The 14,759-nt window shown below is 42.4% G+C and overlaps 1 protein-coding gene across 2 annotated transcripts in view; it reads right to left on the bottom strand.

The window, feature by feature from the left end:
* CREBRF (CREB3 regulatory factor) overlaps nt 1-14,327 on the bottom strand; it is a 41,633-nt gene extending 27,306 nt beyond the window's left edge. Inside the window, exon 1 of one of the 2 annotated variants that reach the window (XM_054567351.1) lies at nt 14,204-14,327. The gene's annotated coding sequence lies outside the window, so the exon portion shown is untranslated. Of the gene's footprint in view, nt 1-6,659; nt 6,829-14,203 lie in introns of those variants that run through there. The other variant, XM_054567264.1, reaches the window with a different exon arrangement.
* Between the last annotated feature and the right edge of the window lie 432 nt (nt 14,328-14,759).

The raw sequence follows: 14,759 nt of genomic DNA, 5'->3' as shown, positions 1-14,759 counted from the left end.
CGTAACAGCTCAGAACCACTGCCAACTCCTAGCTCTCTTTCAGTCTAGATGCAGCATCATTTCTTAGACTGACGTAAGAGCCAATATTAGCTGAGCTGCCTCTATAGTTAAAACACTCTCTGGGCTAGAAGGTTAGAGTGATACATTATTTCAAAGATCTCTTGCTGAATAAATAAAACATAGGCAACAAGGGACTCAATCATTGTTCTACTTCATTGGATTAATAAATTGACTACCATGTGTATTTCCTGGCTCTTTGCTGGGCTCTCCCCTCTGGTGGGTGTCATTCTGAGCTCGCTCTTTTATAGCCTAGGAGACAACATCAAGTGCCCAGCCTGGGCCTAGAAATAGAATTAGTTAATGCACCTCAATCCAGGGCTACAGTCTTAGTGGACTGATCCCTGCTCCTGCCAGAGGCCAGTCTGGTTCAACTTCTACTTATGTGGCTTCATGGCTGGTCCTACTGCTGGTACGTAGCCTCAGTCCTAACTCTTCCTCAGATTCCTGTGAGGAACAGGCTATTTGCGTTTTTTTTAGGCCTATTTACTTAGACCCCCAAAAGGTGTATGATTCAAGTGATGCATTCAACGAAGTGTACCAGTGTAATCGTGGTCTACCATGGGGATCTGGGAGAAAAGCCTGATACTCTGTGCAACCTGAAACTTACCCTTCCTAGCAAGGGCTGGAGACTCAAGAAGAGATTAAGTTGTATTCAACATATTTTTATTAGTATCTACTCAAGACACCATCTACCAACAGCTTCGTTTATCAGGGAAAAACACTAGATCAAAAAAAGGTCTAAATGTCAGTTGCAGCTTTTACTTGCAAATTATACAATACTGGGTAGGTCAATCTTTCTAAGACTCATTTTTCTCATCCCTCTGACTACCAAGTCTTCTATGCCATAACACTTCGGGGAGCAGTGAGCAGGAGTGGGGGAAGGGCCAACTCTCCCCCAAGCAGTGGGACCTCTTTTCAATGATAAACTCTTTAGTCTCCAGAACTCATGGCCCAGTTCACTACAAACGGTCCCCATCCCCAGCGTCTGGCACCCATTACCCAGAAGCGCTTGGTCCCCCTCCAGGCATATACTGAGAAACAACCATGAAGAACAAAGTCCCCCACCCAAAAGTGGAAAGAAGAAAAGCTTCTCCAGCAATCACCATTACACAGCCTCTTCCACCATGATACACTGCTCCAAAACTATCGCCCACACCAGGCAGCCACATGCAAAGTGGACACCAACTCCTGGGTGGCCAGGGGACACCGAAGAGGAAGGTGTAACAACCTGCTTTGCAGAACGCCTGCATATTTCCTTAGGAGCAAAAACATCCCTATTTTACTCAAGGCTTTAACACTGAAGTCCATAAAAAGCTTTTTTCCTAATTTCCTAATGTGTGACCCGAGGAACATTTGTTCCCAGGAATGTGAGAAGGACACCCAAGAGAAGGGCTGTGAGCCTGGGAAAACGCCGCGCTAAGCAGGACTGTTACCCTGCCTTCAGGCAGCACTTCTTGGAAGCCTTGCGGCGCTAGGTGCTAGTGCACATGGCAAATCACCAAGAGGTCAAAAGAACAGATGTCAAGTCCCAAACTTATTTGATCATGAAATCTTCCACTCTACCCTCAAGCTGAACTCAAAACAAGTGTTTCTTTAAAAAAAAAAAAAAACCTAGGGGAAAGGCTAAATCAATTGCCCTTCCTCTCATTCACAGTTCCCAGCACAGTTTCGTTTTCCAAGGAAGAGAAGACTGCGGTCCATCAGACATAACATTTACCAACAGATTTTCTATACCAGGGCTCATTCAACACTATCAAAACTATTCAACAACAGCCCTGGCTGGTGTGGCTCAGTGGACTGAGTGCCTGCCTGAGAACCAAAGGGTTGCTGGTTCGATTCCCAGTCAGGGCACATTCCTGGGTTGCAGGCCAGGTCTCCAGTGGGGGGTGCGCAAGAGGCAACCACACATTGATGTTTCTCTCTTTCTCTTTCCTTTCCCTTCTCTCTAAAAATAAAATCTTAAAAAAAAACCCAAACAATTCAACAAGAGCTCCTCAGCACAGGAAAACACTCTGGGTAACCTTGAACCAGCCTTCCAAAGCAGTGAGATGGGGCAAATGGCTGATTTATGATCAGTGACAGTACCACCTGGGGACGGGCAGAGCTTCTCTCTTTCAGAACAGCCCCTTCCCCCAGGGCCTACCCCTCGTGTTTTTGGTTCTCCGTTTGAAAATACGCTGAGGCTCACTTGCACCTCTGGCAAGGCAAAACGTAAGGTGGGTAAGGTCAAGGACTTCTTACAAAAGCTCCTCCCTGGGGCTGCTCAAACCTCTAATCCAATCTCTGCAAACCAGACCCTAGAGCTGACTGGTGTGCCCCAGGCTCACAAATATCCAAGAGCTTCTAATTTATGCCTCTTCTGAACCTGAGGGCTTCAGCTGTCCCTGACAGGCCACGCACAGAAACAAGGGTGACATCAAGCAAACCATACACCTCTCTGAAAATGAGAATGTCTCCTGGACAAGCAGACTCTGTCCATATGGCCGGCGTCCCCGCAGCTCCCCTTTAGAGGGCACTGGCTTAGGCCGCTGCTTCCTTTTAGTAACTGGAGGGAACTGGTTCCTCAGCAGTAAGCCGCACTTCTGAATCATCCAACATGCATCAGAGTAGATGGTCAAAAATTTCTGACACACCCTATTTTGGCCATTATCCAAAAAAAAAAAAAAAAGAAAAAGAAAAACAACAAGTGTTGGCGAGGATACGGAAAAATCGGAACCCGTGTGCACACTGCTGCTGGGAACGTGTAGCAGTGCAGCTGGGAAGCAGCTGAGAAGCAGCTGAGCAGTTCCCCGTAGAGACACACACAGAAACTACCATATGATCCAGCAATTCCACCTCTAGGGGTGTACCCAAAAGAATCGGAAGCAGGGGCGAATCCAGGTGCACTCTTGCCCGCAGCAGCCCTCTTCACAGGAGCCAAAAGCGGGAAACAGCCCTAGTAGCCACCAACAGATGAGCGGATAAACAAAACGCAGTCCAGACGTTCAACAGAACATTGCTCACCCATAAAAAGGGACACGATGCTGATACATGCTGCATCCTGGATGGACCCTGAAAACATTATGCTACGTAAACTGAACCAGACACAAAAGGACAAACATTATGTGACTTACATGAGGTACCAGAAGAGGCAAATTCAGAGAAATAGAAAGTAGAATAGAGGTTACCAGAGGCTGGGAGAGTTAGTGTTTATTGGGTAGAGAGTTCCTGTTTGGGATGATGAAAATGTTCTGGAAATAGAGCGGTGATGGTTACACAAGATTGTCAGTGTACTTAATGCCACTGAACTGTACATTTAAAAATGATTTAAATGGAAAAATTTATCTTTATTTTACCAAGACAAAAAACATTTTTAAAAAAATTTCAAGGTAAGAAATGCTGACACATTTATATTTACATTGCTACACAACTCATATACCACAGTCTATTTGGATCTTGCCTAATTTTTGCAGATTTGTTCTCATCATTTCCTTTAGGTGGGCAGAGTTCTTGGGGTCTCTCTTTGTTGTCTTTCAAGTGTGCCAGGTTCACATTTCTAAGAGGTGGTAACTGTCCTGACCCCCAATTTAAGTAAATCGTTCGACTCTTAATCCTCCAAGTAAAGCTGAAAGAAAAGGGAAGAAAGAGGAGGAACAGGATGGGGGAAGAAAGGAAGGACCCCTGGCCTGGTAACTTAAAGGCTTCTACAGTGCATACCCCATGGGACTCCCCTGTCTGGCAAGGAAGACAGTTATTGGTTTGTTCGTTTGCCCAAGCTCCTTAACAGACCAGGACCCAGCCACCGCACAACCCAGCCCTTCTGCTACACACCGTATGCCAGATTCGGGAATTCCTTTTGAAAACGACTCAGCAAAAGTTGAACCAAACAGCCCTCCGGATGCTCACGAAATCAAGCCACTACCTGCTTTATGGCACAGCAGGAATCAGAGATCCCAGAATCTCCACACCACTGAGGAAGCAGAGGCTGCCTAAGCCAGGAACACACAGGAGGAAAGGTGGGGCCACGCTCTCTCTTTATTATGTAATACAAATCCCGTGACTACACCTGCCTGCGCTGAGCGATTCTCTGCCCTTCAACAGCAGTTCTCTGAACTCCAAAATTTACAAAACAGGCAAGTAAACTTCAAGCTAGATGGTTATAGTTTATGTCAGGAGTTATTAGCAAAAGACCCGCATTATTCATTTTCTAAATCCTGCTCCTGCTGGTCTTTAAGAACAGAAAACCAGAAAGAAAGTAAGGAGAACACACAGCTTTCCCCTCTGCTCAGGTGAGGGACGAGCATCTTCCCAGCCGAGGAGCCCTTACGGCCTTACAAGCAGATGTGATCCGTTTACCCAACCACCTAGCAGACTCTGTCCCTGGGCCAATCCAATCGTCTCCTTCTATCCTCATACTCCAGGAGGGTAACACAGATGGTGCTTAAATTGGTTTTACCACAAAAAAATTAAACAAAGTAATTTTTACTGAAAATCCTAAGGAGCTAAAACACCAAATATCAAAAATGCTCTCTTTGGCATGCTGTCTTGGAGGACGACACAAGACCTTTCAAAATTTTATTCAATTCCTTTCCAGAAGCTTCACTCAACTTTAATCTTTGGGCCACAGAGACAACATATAGAAGCGTGGTTAAAATGCTTTGGAAACCAAAAAGGAAGGCCATAAAAGCAGGCTTCTGGATCAATGTGAATTGAACGGTAACAGCTACTTTTTATTTCTGTAACTATGAAGTATTAGGGGCTTCCTGAAGCCTTGATACATACATTAACTTGTTCAGGGCACAAGAATAAGAGCATGGGACAGTTTTAGACAGAACCAAAGAACACTCTTCTAACCCCAGCCATACTTGGCTACTACTGGCAACAGAATATTCACCAATTGGTATTTGTGTAGCTGTTAACAGATTACAAAGCACATTGCTATACCCTGTCATTTCATACAACCTGGTGAAGCAGTCCGGGTAAGCATGGGCACACTCATCATTCCCGACCCTCCGTCCAACCATTTTTACATCAGTAAGAAAAGTTCAGCCTGGCTAAGGGATTCAGGAAATGATGCCTCTGTGCAAACCTGCTGTCTTAGAGACCACCTCTACTTTTACTGTCTCAAAGATCACATCTAGAGGACAAGTCAATCTACATCTTTATCTTGAACACCCAAGCCCACAAAACCTACCATCTGAAAGCAGGTATTTCCGTGTTCATTCACATCCCATAACTCAGACACACACACCACCTCCTCATCCAAACATTCCTGTCCGGTCAATAGTACCATCACTCTCAGCCACCCAGGCACGGAGCACCAATCTCAGCCCTGACTTTTTCTTCCTCCTTCCCACTTGCCAGTTCTCTTTGTAACAAAGATATACTGATGACTTTCCTTGTAGCAAGCATGGTGTTTGACTTGGCCCTCCCACTTTCTCAGCTCTTACTTGCTTCATCACTTTCTATTGGCCAATCCCACAGTTGACCTGCAGATCTTCCTGCCTCCAGCCTCGCCCTCTCTGCAGTGATTATGCTGCGTTATAAAATCATTCTCCCTGAGCTACCACATCATATTAGCACACCTCCGGAAGAGTGTTCAGGATGCTCAGACATAGTGAAACTATCTTTCCCACTCCATCGTCCACTACTGTTCTATAAATATAAAACTAACATTCGCTTGATCTTAACATTTTCCCCAAATCCTTGAGGTACTTACAATCCCACTTTGCTCCCCAAAAGATCTTCAACAGTTAAGGCTCTGGCCTTTCGCACCTTGGCTCATGTTGTTCCTCTTCCTCCCCCGCAAACCCCTCGCCTCCATTACCAGGTTGTAAAATCTCTGATGACCATTGTAGCTCCATCTCACTGCAGTGCCAAAAGCAATGCCTTGCTTGCCCAGCACAGGCTCCCAGACCAAAGCTGACTGACAATGGACAGGAAATCCCAAGACCACAGGTCCTTCTGGGTAAGGAGGTCCCATATTCTTCATATACGAAGAGGACATTACCAATAAGTCAGTCATTCAACAGATATTTATTGAGCATCTTTTATGTGCTCTGAAGTGTCTTGTAGTAGCTTGTTAATCAAGACTTGAACCATTGTAATATCATGTAGTAAAAATAGTTAAAATTGTACCCATTTTGTTTTAAGTATCTAGGAAGTGCTGTCTGAATTTCAGCCAGTTCTAAAGACCTGAGATAATTCTTACCCAGGGAGCAGAAGGCAGAGGAAGGAGTAGGGTTAAACCTTATTTAAACCAACAGAGTGCACGTATTACACTGTTCCCTCCCTCCCTTCTTCTCTCCCCTTCCTCTCTGTCACACACACACACACACACACACACTTTTTAATTAAAAGAAAATATTCAATGGAGGTTAAGGTTGGAGCTTTAGAGAATCATTTCGTTTTATGAGCTGTTCTGCAATAGTATACAAAATGTAAAAACGGTACAGTACAATGGAAGTCAGAAGTCCATGGAAATATCCATCACAGGAAACTCTGGACGTACCCTAAGAACCCCAATACTCCTGCTAACAAGGGTCTGGGCTCTTCCCCAAGATGTGCTGTCTCCTTCTCTAACACAGCATGAATACAGGCAAGAGACAATGGTGAGATACCTTCAAATTCCTCCCCACTCTGTGCAGTGGGGCTGCAGCACAGGCCAAGACTACAGGACAGCTGGGTCACAGGCGATGGGCGCGGGGTCACAGAGGGATCACTCACAGATTTCCAGTCACTTCTTTCGACACTCAGAAAGTCTGGCTGCCACTTTGACTCCAATACTCCTAAAAGGCTTGCTTGATGAGAAACAAACTCTGGATTCAAGATGAAAGGTTCTCTTTTATAACTGAGTATTTGGAACTTCATTCCTGCTTCTCACTTGCCCTCTTTTATTTGTAAATACCAGAATTCCCCTTCTTTCTTTGCAGGAATATTGTGATTCATGTTATTATATAAAGTCATCTAGGCCTGACATAAAAAAAGACACTCAATAAACGATGGCTGTTTTTATTCTCAGATTCCTTCCTTGGTGGATGTTCCTGCTACTGAAGGTATAAACCCAAACTCAACCTGGAATCCTAGATTGTCTAAATTCCACACTTAATAATCACAAAAACGCAACTGCCTGGAACGAAGGTGAATAAGGGACACACCGGCATCATAGGTCGTTTAACACCCTTGCTCCAGCTTTATGAGGGTGAATGTCAATTACGTTGGTTTAATCAGCACAAGATCTTTGGGTTCACAGAGTTAATTCATAGAGCTGCAAACTAGTCATCTCTATACATAATAAAGAACCGGCAAATACATTACAACGGGAAAGAACTTCTTCAGACAGATTATTGTTCTTACTGTTCAAACAATTACATACAATTTATCTTTTTTCATAGTGAGCTATACTGGCTTCACCACAGATTCTGGGCAACTCAAGGGAATAGACTTATACAAAATTTATCTTTATATCCATAACATCCTACATGGTTTCTAATAAACACTCACAGAGTTTGTTCTATACCATACATGTCTCAATAGGGCTCTGAATAAGTCAAACAAAGGAGGCTGACTATCCCAACTGCTGGAAAGCATAGCTTTGAGTAGAACCAGCAGCTATCAGAGAAGTACAGAGTGTAACAAGGATTTGGTCCCACCTTCCCGCTGGACACTCAGAATTCTCATATCTTTCCAATCTAAGAAAAGAATAAAATTCATTTATAGTAATTCATTAGTTTTTAACTTAGGAGTTTGGACAACCAGCAAATTATTATGCTAATTTATAAAATAAAGGTGATGCAGTCCTAACAAGTTCAAATTCACTCTACTAGGAGTATGTACATTTTAAAACAAAAGACAAAAATTAGCTGAAGATTTAAAGCAAAAACAACTCAAACTATCCTGCAGCCACGAATCAATGCCTACACAAGGGTTTTGTTCAAGCTGCATATTAGTGCTACTAAAAATTTAAATTTAACTGTCAGCACTTAAGTTGGAAATTTCATGTACAATTTCTAAATCCTGCTATCAAGTGCCACTGCCTGGGGGGCGGGGTTAGATCTGATAATAACGGGCACACATTCCCAACAAGATCACTTGAGCTGAATCACTTGCACTGAAGTCAGCGTTAGCCCTTAACTAGCCTGTGCTTCTCCAGCAGCTCCACACCCCACCCAGCACCATGCTGCAGATGGGGAATCAGAGCTTGGAGAGTCTCAAAACCACACTCTATCTGTGAATGTACTATAGCTAACTTCAGGAGTTTCACTCTTAACTATCCTGCAACTTGTCCTCCAAATAAAAGGTAGTTAATGTTGAAAGAGACACCTAAAGACTATACAGGAATGTTCATCGCAGCTTTATTCACAACAGCCTAAACTCGGGAAACAACTCAAATAGCCATTGCTGGTAAAAGGACAGACCAATGGTGGCATGCCCATACAACAATCCGTACAATAAAAAGTACTCAACTGATACTGCAAACGACATGAATAAATCTCAAAAGCATCAGGTTAAGTAAAAGCAGCCAGAATCAAAAGATGACACACTCTATGACTACATTTAAATGAAATTCCCAGAAAGACGAAGCTGTAGAGAAAGACAGTAAGTCAGTACATGGGGTTGGGGTGGGGCAAAAGGGAGCTTTCTGTGGCAGTGGGCATGTTCCGCATGACGGCTGCAGAAATGCTTAGGTGACTGCACACACCTGTCAGAGATAAACATTGGGTGAACTTTATTTTATGTAAATTAAACCTCAATAAAGCTGATTTTAAAAAGAGGTGTTTACAAAATACTATAAAACTAGAGAAGAGAGTACTACTTCTCTACCTGGGAAAATTTAGGAACACTTCAGGAAAAGGTGAGATTTGAATTGGATCTTGTCATAGAACAATTTTAAGGTGCAAAAGAAGTAGAAAACACACGAGATAAGCAGTCATATTCTGCACTGCAGGCCAGAAGTGGCATCTCTGAAGACAAAGGAAAATGCTTCATAAAAGGAAATTCATAGAGATGAATAATGAGTACTTGGATAGGCATCAAAGACAGGATGATCTTACAAGATTTCCCAAGAGGGAATCAATTCAGACATATATTACGGTTCATATGCAAAATAAGCAGACAGTGTGAAATGATTTTTATTTTCTTTTGTTTTAAAATGAAGCAAAAGGATAAGTCAAAAAAGAGAAAAGAAACCCAAAGAATATAAAGGTAGGATTAGAGGTGAGGAGGTGAAATAAAGACAACAGATACATTGGGTCAGAATCAAAGGTACCTTGATACTGACAGATTAGAAGAGGAAGGAAGGTGCATCGGTACCTTGATGAGGGACTAAAAAGTAAAACTAAAAACTAGGGAAAAAGGGACCAACCAACCAAAGCCAGAGCTACAGAGAAGAGAGACGAAAGACCTGACAGCAGGCCCAGAAGAATTTGCGGACAAGGGGAAACAAGCAAGTTTTCTTCTCCTAAATCTCACTGAACGGCCTCTCCCACCCCTGCCTCAGACGGAGCCTGCTCAGACCCGGCCCAGCCCACGCAGCTTGTGCACCGATCCGCTCCGCCGCCTTGACCGGGCTAGGGAGCTTCCTTCACTGGTCTTCAAAACCCAGTTCGAATGCTGCCTTTCCTGTGAAGCTTCTCCAACTTTCTCATGCATTGTTAGCAGTCCCTCTTCCTTATTTTTGGAACACGTTGTTCTAAATATTATCTTAACGTTGAACTGCAGTGTCTGTCTCCTCTACTAGTCTACAGGCAACTCCAACAGAGCACTGAATATTAAGAACAAAAACCCTTACTAAAAAGCAGTTCAAAAACGTAAAGTGCCTCAACTAGTGGGCCTCAATGGTTGGGCATCATCCTGCAGAGCGAAGCATCGCCAGTTCGATTCTGTCAGGGCACACGCCTGGGCTGCGGGTTTGGTAAGGCAACCAATCGACATTTCTCTTTCTCATCGATGTTTCTTTCCCTCTCTTTCTCCCTCCCTTACCCCTTCACTAAAAATAAATAAATAAATACATTATTTAAAAAAAAAAATAGCACTGGCCAATGTGGCTCAGTGAATTGAGAGCTGGTTTGCACACTGAAAGGTTGTCGGTTCGTTTCCCAGTTGGGATACGTGCCTGGGTTTCGGCTGGGTCCCCATTTGGGGGCATACCAATGGATATTTCTCTCACACATTGATGTTTCCCTCCTTCTCTTTCTCCCCCCTTTCCCTCTCTCTAGATAAATAAAATCTTTTTTAAAAATTAAAAAAATTAAAAAATGTAAAGTCCCTCATCTTCTCAACACAGTGGGATGCTAAAAGCCTTGCTATTTGAAGGGATTCTGCAATGAATCATTTGAACAAGAGCACATCCACTCTATCTTTTTTTAAATTAATTTTGGAGAGAGAGAGTGGGGGGGAGGGGGAGAGAGAGGGGAGAGAGGGGGAAGAGAGAGAGAGAGAGAGAGAGAGAGAGAGAGAGAGACTGATTTGTCGCTCCATGTGCCCTGACTGGAGACGGAACCCTGTCCCTTGGCTTACCCAGACAACGCTCCAACCAACTGCGCCAACCGGCCAAGGTGCCACCCCGCCTTACTGAAGGCTGATTTCCATAATGCTTTCAATTTCTCAGTGAATGGCAAACATATAAGAGAGACGAAAGCAAACTGCGTCAGGAATGGCATGTAGCAGTCAAAGAAGAAACCTCCTCTTTAAGATAATAAGAGCTCCTTAAACTCTCACAGACAGAAGATTTTACTGAAGAAAATAAGTGTACAAGAATCTGAAGAAAACTGGAGTAAGACAAAAAGTCAGCACGCTCATGAAGTTTTCATGGGAAACTTAAAGTACACAATACCCAAAGATAAATAAGTGACAACATGTCTTTGTAACAAAGATGTAAAAGTGGTTTCGATGTTAAAAGGACAGAATGATAATATGATCAAGAGTTGCTACAAACGGGCAGGGAGATGACCAGTTTAGAAAGCTGTTTAGGGAGGAGGGCTCCAATACAGATTTTGGGAAAAAGGCTGTGAACTGGTGCAAAGGCAAACCAGGCTTGGCTGGAGACGGAATGGGACGGTACTGCAGCCACAAAGTACCACTGAAGTCGCCTGCATCACTCTCTCCCTACGTCTAGCCCTCGCCACTGGGGTGAAGCAGAATTATTAACAAGAAGGATTTTACAGTGCTTTCCCCACAAAAGGGTCCCTGGTACAGAGATAAACAATTATCCCAAACTGCTAAGAAAGGAGATTCCACTCACATTTGCCAAACACCCAGAGACCTACTGTGCCAAGAGCTAAAGACAAATCCAAAGGACAAAGGACAAGGTCTACTGTGCCTGGAAGGAGTATTCAACAATTTTAACTAATGGAATTAATCTGGGGGAAAAAAAAAGTTACCAAAAAAATTCAAAGGCTTTTTAGACATCATCAAAATAGCTTCTACATAAACTTTCTTAAAAGAAAGGGTCAATTCTTAAATAAAGACTTTTTAGTGAATATTTGAGCAGATGGTGATTAATTCCTCCCTTCCAACCAAGAAAAGCCAAACATCTCTACTAATAGACTGACTTTTATTACCTTCTGGATAAGCAGTTTTCAGGATCGTTCATTTAAACAATTCAGAAGCACTAAAAATTGTCAGGCACAGTGTCAGGCACTGGGGATACAGATATAAAAGGCCGACTCTGACCTTAAGCCCACCGTTAAATGGATAGAGAAAGTTAACCAGGTAGAGGAATACTGTAGAGAGCGGCAAGTTCTAAGGAGCCTAGTACTGAGCAGCAATAAGCAAGAAGAATCTAATCCAGACTTGAGAGGTGGTTCCAATCAGCCTGAAGTAGCAGCAGTCCCAAATATTAACGTATTCAAAGTATAAGAGCTTGAAGACACAATAACAAACAACTTCCCAGTATCTGTGAGATAGAGAACATCATTAATCCCTACCATTACAAAATAATTACCCGCGTTACCCAGTCACCCAGCCGAACAGTAGGTTAACTAGAACGAGAAACGTTATAGACCATGTGACGAAACAGTTTTAAGAAGTCAATATATTCTCCTTTCTACTTTTAGATGTACACCTGAAATCCAGAAATCCAATTCATGTCAACAAAACTGGCAAAATATCACATTAAAACAAAGCAGAAAGCTACTCGTGGAAAAAATAAGTATTTGCCTATGTAACATTCTTAGGTTATGGCATCTCTGCTTCGGTGGGCACTTAGCACCACTTGACATGTTCCAAGGAGCAAGAGGGCAGTGAGCTGTCTATTTTTGAGTCTTGTTTAAAAAAGATTCCTACCCTACTCAGATAATTCTATAAACCTCTCAGGCACTGGTATAATCAATGCGGTTTCCAAATTAACTATATGACACATATAGATGAGCTAAGTGGGTTGGCCAGTCACTTCATTAACATCTCTTACAGCAGCTATACGTGGTTTTGTAAGGAATGATACGCTAAATGCACTTTTAAACCTCCACAGGACTGTGCCCTTGCCTATACTGAGGTTCTTAGGTATCGTATCTTAAAGCCAAAATTTTTTCAATCAGAATGCATTTCTTAAATAGAATGAATATTCCAATATTTGTTTAAATGTTTTTTCAGGAAATCATTTATTTGCAAATGAAATAAAAATCTAGACCACAATGTTGCCATGTGCTCTAATTCTAAAAATTCTTCAAGGAAGGAAATATGTATGTTACGCAAGAGCTCAAATATTAGCCTAAGTGCATGTTTATACATTCTGCAATATCTGAACATCTAAGTTCTCAGAACCCGGTGACTAATGTCTTGAAACAGAGGCTCACAAATTACAGCCTTCAACCCCAGGCGGTTCTTGTAAATAAAGTTTTATTGGAATACAGCCCCCAAATACATGGTCTATGGCTGTTTTCACGCTACAGTATGCAGAGTTGAGTCGTGGTGACCGAAACTATATGGCTCACAAAGCCTAAATATTTACTGTTGACCCCTTTATTAGAATCATCAGAACCAATGATCTGACGAGCGCATGCCTAGCCTGAGAGTTCACCTACCTTAGAACATGAACCACTCAATACAGTGAAAAAGAAATCTTCCCCAAAACATCCAAGTAGAAACCCACATGGAATAACCTCTGCTGATTCATTCAAAGTCATATAATTGTCACTCTTAACAAAAAACTAAACTTTAAAAGGAAACGGTGAGTTTAGTTCTCTTAATCTTTTAAAATCTGTGCTGCATTAAAATCAACATACAAGGTTCAATGTACTTTTATTGTCACTTGTACTTAGTTAAGCACCACAAGGAACCATACTAGTTATTCCTATACTCCTTAATGGCATCCAAGAACCCACATACCATGAACTAAGCCGACTAAGCAGGACACAGTCTGTAAAAGTTTGTTTCACCTGCCATGGCAGACAGAGACTGGGACGGTAAGTGAAGCATCCAAAATCTCTTCTTCTGGATGTATCTAGTTTTTTCTATGCTTACTAGCTTAAAAATCTTAAAGTTGCTGTATTAGTCATATAAAAAAAACTGCACCCAAATTAGTCCTGTTGGATATACCTGCCATTCTTAGAATAAGAGAAAAAAACAAGCTAATATTTTTATTTGCTGTTAGTTATATTTAACAACTGAAGGCCATCAAATGAGCAGAGATTCTATTTTTACATATCATTCCTAACAGAACTGTGAGTCAAATTAATACAGAAATTGATAAATCATTTATTACCAAGTATTATTTTTCTACAGTTAACAAAATAGGGAATAATACAAATTCCTAAATACAGTCAACTCTTGAAGAGCTCTTGCATGATATATCGAAGGTGTGTTACTTCCACCCCTAAGTGCTTAATCAAAGATGCATCAACAACCTGGTACCCTTGACAATACCCATGTAGCCACAGGTTGTAAATTGATGTAAACATAAAGCTAAATTAAGCATTTCATAAGGCCGACGTGATGCCAATATAATCATGAAACAAAGTAAAATTAGTGATTTTGTAATTATGCATAGCATTTCCCACTTCGTCTCCGGTGTTTCTCCTGGCTATTCCGGATTAAAATACAATGGGGAAAAATATTTAAAAGTACAATCAAGTGACAACGAGTTTACCACAGATGACACGATTTACACAGAAGTCTTAATTTTTGCTTTTTAAAAATTAAGTCAGATCTTGATCCTATTTCTCACCTGCAGGGTATTCGCAAGACAAAATCCTAAAGAACCTTTAAATCTAAAGACTTTTCTCACGGCTCAGTTTCTCATGAAGTTCATTTACGGAAGCTACCAATGTGAGAAGCGGTAAGTACGGGAGGGCCTGCTCTTTAAAGGGGAGCCTGATGAAAAATGGAAACCCCGCTGAGCCGTTAACTTTGCTTTTCTAGTCCTGGTTTTCTCTGTGCAATATCCAGAAAAGCAGAACTTCCTCCTCCCTGCCTGCCTCTATCTGAGGCCTGATGCAGAAATGCAGACCGCTAGTTATCCAAGTACCTTTTTAAGCTAGTCTTAAAGCTCAAGCCCGCTCAGAAACAGCAAAAGGTTTGCTTTCTTCGGTTAAAGGAGGGCAATTACAGGGCTTGGCGGCCGGGTTTGTCAGAAAGCCTAGGGCCAAGAAAGAGGGAGAATCCAGAGACTGAGCTCCTTCTAGTCCCAGGAACCACCCCCAGGGACGGCTGGACTGCCCTCGGTACTTCCCTGCCTCCTCTGCTCGGGTGGCGAGAGCGGCGGGTCGGGGCCAGGCTCCCTG

This window comes from Pteronotus mesoamericanus, unplaced genomic scaffold (assembly GCF_021234165.1).
Source record: "Pteronotus mesoamericanus isolate MK-2021 breed Mesoamerican mustached bat unplaced genomic scaffold, CSHL_Meso_final contig_1, whole genome shotgun sequence".
In the NCBI taxonomy this organism is placed as follows: domain Eukaryota; kingdom Metazoa; phylum Chordata; class Mammalia; order Chiroptera; family Mormoopidae; genus Pteronotus; species Pteronotus mesoamericanus.
The sequence above is the reverse complement of the archived record's forward strand: the minus strand, read 5'-3'. Positions and strand labels throughout refer to the sequence as shown.